At 50.9% G+C, this 5,823-nt stretch overlaps 1 long non-coding RNA gene across 1 annotated transcript; it reads right to left on the bottom strand.

The window, feature by feature from the left end:
• Positions 1-3,529: 3,529 nt before the first annotated feature.
• LOC123130821 (uncharacterized) lies at positions 3,530-4,693 on the bottom strand. Its single transcript, XR_006464015.1, has 2 exons — positions 4,448-4,693; positions 3,530-4,369 (listed from the first exon to the last, which is right to left on the bottom strand). It is a non-coding gene; the product is annotated as an uncharacterized lncRNA (long non-coding RNA).
• Positions 4,694-5,823: the final 1,130 nt, after the last annotated feature.

The following is a 5,823-nucleotide window of genomic DNA, read 5'->3' as shown; positions in this document are numbered from 1 at the left end:
ATCCATCTCTGGATATAATCTCTCAAAGTTTTATTCGGTTTCTGAATGCAACACTGCAACTCTGTTAGCCCTGCTGGCCGTTTGCAAGTACCCTCAAATGTTCTGACAAATACTCGGGCAAGATCTTCCCAAGTATAAATACTACCAGGCGCTAACTGATTCAGCCACGCTCTGGCTGAGCCCTCCAACATTAAAAGAAGGTGCTTCATGGCCACTTCATCATTGCCACCACCAATCTGTACAGCCACTCGATAATCCTCAAGCCAAGTGTCAGGCTTGAACTCGCCAGTGAACTTACTGACTCCAGTCGCCAACTGAAGTTGGGAGGAATCACCACAACCCTGATGGCTCTGCTGAAGCACTCTGGACCTGAGACATGTACCCTGCTGCTGGTTGAGAAATCTCTGTCATGACCTTCTCTGTGAGCTCTGTTTCTGTCGACCAGACCCTGAACGAGAATAGATCTCGCATCAAAGCCCGGCTCCCTAGGGTCGACTGGAATCCTTCGCCCGCCACTGTGAGGACGTCTGTCATCATGCTGCCGAAGCACGTATGACCCACTCCTTGGGAGAGGCGTGGGCACTCGACGACGATCATCGTGATCGAGTCGGTGATCATACTGCTCGCGGTTTCTGTACTGATCTCGCCGGTCTCCACGTCCTTCACGCCTCGGGGGCGATCTCGGGCTGTGAGCCGATTGGACTGTGTCCGCAACCATGGATCTGCTATGGATCCTATTCCACGACTGAGATACTGTTGTATTCTGCTCTCCCACCGCACGGAGCAAAGCCCGGATCTACACCAAACCTCGACTAGCTTCTGACTGGGAAGGTTGGATTGACTCCGCTATTCGGGCCGCAGCTACGAGATTCTGGATCGGAGTTTGGTATACCTGAGTCGGAGGCGGAAAAAGTTGGCGTCGATTGGACTCGGGGACATGCTGCCGAGCACGCTCGTCGAGTGCGCGCTGGAGGTTCTCCAATCGAGTGCGCTCAGCCAAGTTGGCCAGGCGCGCCTTGTAATGCCCTCGATGCGGCTATATCTCCCATGTGTCGAAGCACGAATTAGAGGCATAACCGCATTGAAAGCAATGTCTCAAGTGAGTTAATCTTCACAGAACCCATATAATACATAAGGGAAAGAGATACATAGTTGGCTTACAATCTCCACTTCACATGATACATGAATAAAGCATTACATTCATCCAAATACACTCAAGGTTTGACTACGGAACCAAAATAAAAGAAGACTACCCCAAAAGCTACACAGATCCCCGATCGTCCCGACTGGGCTCCACTACTGATCAACTAGAAACAGAACAACATAACGAACACAATCTTCAACTGGCTCCTCCTTGAGCTCGGTTGCGTCACCTGCACGGTATCATCGGCACCTGCAAACTAGTTTGGAAGTATCTGTGAGTCACGGGGACTCAGCAATCTCACACCCTCGCGATCAAGACATTTAAGCTTATAGGAAGGGTAAAAGGTATGTGAGGTGGAGCTGCAGCAAGCACTAGCATATATGGTGGCTAACATACGCAAATGAGAGCGAGAAGAGAAGGCAAAGCATGGTCGAGAAACTATGATCAAGAAGTGATCCTAGAACAACCTACGTCAAACATAACTCCAACACCGTGTTCACTTCCCGAACTCCGTCGGAAAGAGACCGTCACGGTTACACACGCGGTTGGTGCATTTTAATTAAGTTAAGTGTCAAGTTCTCTACAATCGTACATTAACAAATTCCCATCTTCCCATAACCGTGGGCACGGCTTTCGAAAGATCATATCCCTACAGGGGTGTCCCAACTTAGCCCATCACAAGCTCTCACGGTCAACGAAGGATATTCCTTCTCCCAAGACAATCCGATCAGACTCGGCATCCCGGTTACAAGACATCCTCGACAATGGTAAAACAAGTCCAGCAAGACCGCCCGATGCGCCGACATCCTGATAGGAGCTGCACATATCTCGTTCTCAGGGCAACATCGGATGAGCGCTCCGTACAACTAAAACCAGCCCTCAAGTTTCCCCGAGGTGGTGCTGCAAAGGACTCTAGTTCGGACCAACACTTAGACAAGCACTGGCCCGGGGGGTTAAAATAAAGATGACCCTCGGGATGCGCGACTCCTAAGGGAAAAAGGCTAGGTGGCGAATGGTAAAACCAAGGTTGGGCCTTGCTGGAGGAATTTTATTCAAAGCAAACTGTCAAGGGATTCCCATTATAATCCAACCGTGTAAGGAACACAAAATCAAGGAACATAACACCGGTATGACGGAAACTAGGGCGGCAAGAGTGGAACAAAACACCAGGCATAAGGCCGAGCCTTCCACCCTTTACCAAGTGTATAGATGCATTAATAAAATAAGAGATATTGTGATATCCCAACAAATATCCATGTTCCCACAAGGAACAAACTCCAATCTTCACCTGCAACTAACAACGCTATAAGAGGGGCTGAGCAAAGTGGTAACATAGCCAAACAACGGTTTGCTAGGACAAGGTGGGTTAGAGGCTTGACATGGCAATATAGGAGGCATGATAAGCAAGTGGTAGGCATCGTAGCATAGGCATAGCAAAAGAGCGAGCATCTAGCAAGCAAAGATAGAAGTGATTTAGAGGGTATGGTCATCTTGCCTGAGATCCCGCAAGGAAGAAGAACGAGTCCATGAAGAAGACAAACGGACGTAGCCAACGTTTCCTCACAAACGCAACGTTACCAGATTACCGAGAAGAAGTACACCGAAAAGAAAGCAAACAACATAGTAAACAATCATCACATAAGCATGGTACGATGCGCAAACAAGTACTCCCTCCGTTCCTAAATATAAGTCTTTGTAGAGATTTCACTATGGAACACATACGGATGTATGTAGATGCATTTTAGAGTGTAGATTCACTCATTTTGCTCCGTATGTGGTCCATAGTGGGATCTCTCCAAAGACTTATATTTAGGAACGGAGGAAGTATGATGCATGTCCGGTTTAATGAGGCATGGCATGGCAAAATGCACAAGCAATTCTACAAATTAAGTGGAGATCAATATGCAACTCATTGCATATTGACAAAACACCACAACAAGTTATTTAGTTCGATCTCGCTTATGTACTCAACAATATTCAATGTTGTTTAGCATGGCAAGGGGTGAAGCAAAACAAAACTACCTATCTAGGCAAGTTTAAATGAGGCCGGAAACAACGAACAACAATTCCGATAAATCCCCATATGCATATTTTAGATTTGGTGTTGTTCTGTCCTAAACCATATTTTAGAGTTGTTAAACATGCAAAGCAATGTCACCATGTTAAACAAGGCATTTTCCCACCCCATTTACATATAAAGTTTATTAAATTTGGAGCTACGGTTATTTAGTTATGAAATAAACCATTTTAGCATGGCAATAGAGTAAATCTACACAAACAGCAATTTATACATTTTAAACATGGATGAAAGTGGCAAATTATTAATCTACACAAAATTCTAAGCAAGTTTCATATATTAAGTTTTTCAATCCGATGCATGGTTGGTGAGTTATGATATGCATGGAGCTTAGGGTTTTTTCTGCAAATCTGTTTTACACTGGATATTAGACAAATTTGTTCAGGAAAAAAACAACATGGGCTGTAACTGACTGGGCCCAATGGAAAAGAAAAAGAAAAAAAGGAGGGCGCGCAGCTGGCCTCACCATGGGCCTCCGCCCATTCGGTGGAGGAGGGAGGCCGGCAGGGGCGCATCTGGGCCTCGGGCGCTGGCAGGCCGGCCCACTCGGGCGCTGGATGGATCGCCCCTGCCGATCCCACTGGATCGAGGCAGGGACGGGCGCGGTCAACGGGCGCATTCTCCTCGCTCCTTCGCGCAGCAGAGGACGCAGGGGGACGGCGACATGGCTGGACGGCGGCAACGCAGCAGCGGAGGGCGGCGTCTGGCGCGATGCAGGGGCACTTGGCGGACGACGCAGGGTCGGTCTTGAGGCGCAGGGAGTTCCGGCCGGTCGGAATCCGGCAGGGCGAGGTGGACGGGGCAGCTGCGGCAACGGCGGGCGTCTGCTGCAAGGCTCCATGGCCTTCAGGAGGCAGCGGACGAACAAGGCCAAGCGGAGGTCCGGCGCTGAGACGTGACGGAGGAGGTCAGCGGCGGCTGATGCTTGAGGAGTGACGTCCCTGGCTGCTCCTGCTTAGAAGGGAGACACAGACCGTAGTGTGAGGAGAGAAAAACGGGAGAGGCATAAGGAGGTGGAGGAAGGAGAGAACATGAGCGGAGCTCATCTGCTGGTGCTGCTGCTCACGGCGGATCGATGCGGCTGGCGAGCTCCGGCTGGAGGACGCGGCTTGGACGAAGCAGCGGCAAGCTCCATGGGTGTCGGCTCCCTGTCAAGAGCAGCAGGGGAGAGATGAGAGGCGTGAAGAAGGAAAAGAGAAAGGAGGAGGAAGGAAAGCAGAACCAACCGGAAGGGCGACGGCGTTTGCTGCTGGTTCAGCGGTAGCTGTTGCTGCCGGCGATGCAGGGAGGCGCGAGGAGGCGGGGATCAGGCGCTGGATCGGGGCTGAGGAACTCCTCTCTCTCGGGAACGAGAGGAGTGAGAGGCTGTGTGCTGGTTGGATTGGATCTAGGTGTGGCTGATGGTTGGTGCAGGGGGAATGAGAGGATTCCGAGAGGGATTCGGTGGAGGGGCGGCGGCGATGGGACAAACCCCGTAGAAATTAGGGTTGGCTTGATTTGGTAGGGGTTGGACTATATATATAAGGAAAAAAGGGAGTTTGGATCATCCGATCGAAATCGGACAGTTCAGAAAGAATAGGCTAGGAAGTTCAAATAATAAAACGGTGATATTTTGTAGATGTTTGGGGATGATCCGGACCCAACGGTGACAACTGTTCGGGTCGGGTCCAGGGAAGTTTCGGGCACGCACGCGAGGGGTCGGTTGGAACTTGTGGGCTGTGCAGAAGGGCTCGAGCTGAGAGAAGAGAGAGAGAGAGAGGCCCGGCGACTGTTTCCGGAGACCGAAAACGTCCGACGTGTGCCCGACTATAATGCCGCTATAGTTTAACGATTGGGCTATCAAACGGACTCCGAACGCGATGAAATTTGACAGGCGGTCTTCCTACACTAAAATAAGACCGCACGCCAACTTTCAACCCATTCCGAGAACATTTTCCGGCCACTTACAAAATTATATTTCATACGTGCCGCGGGCGCGTGCAAGTGTGTCTGGGCTCAGAACGGACAACGGAGAGAACCGGAAGACCCAGTTGGATGCGAGTTTTCGAAAACATGCAGATGCAATGCGGATGATGGCATGATAAGATGCAACACGCAAGCAAAATACATGGCAACACAGTGAATCACTAGAAGACACCTGGCGCAACGGTCTCCGGGCGTTACACGCCTCCTCCAAGGCCTGGGCCTCAGGGGTTTCTCCAACGATAGGAGTGTGAAGCGCATCCATGTTCCGGCGGCGAAGTTCTTCCCTTCGTTGCAAAGAGAGAGGTTCGGGGCGGTACTCTTCGTAAACACGCGACGGATCACCGTCCCCATCGCCTCCGTCTTCACGGGTGAAGCTAGGAGGACTACGTGGTCCATTGACCATCAAAACTTCTGCCGCGGGGTCGCTGTTGTCGCACTCAGATGCAGTCTCTACGGAGCTAGTCGAACAGGCCGTAGAGAGTTTCGCCGGGCTCGATTGCAGCGACTTGGGGGTGGCCGACTGGAGAGCCACCGCATGCCTCACCCACCGCTGAAGCCTCGATCGACCGAAACGTTTGCTCCGGCGGGCTGCAGGGAGGGAAGTCAGCACAGGAACCGACCGATACTGAGTCGACGA

The sequence above is a fragment of the Triticum aestivum genome, chromosome 6A, assembly GCF_018294505.1.
Source record: "Triticum aestivum cultivar Chinese Spring chromosome 6A, IWGSC CS RefSeq v2.1, whole genome shotgun sequence".
In the NCBI taxonomy this organism is placed as follows: Eukaryota; Viridiplantae; Streptophyta; class Magnoliopsida; order Poales; family Poaceae; genus Triticum; species Triticum aestivum.
Note: the sequence above shows the minus strand (reverse complement) of the source record. Positions and strands in the feature narration are given on the sequence as shown.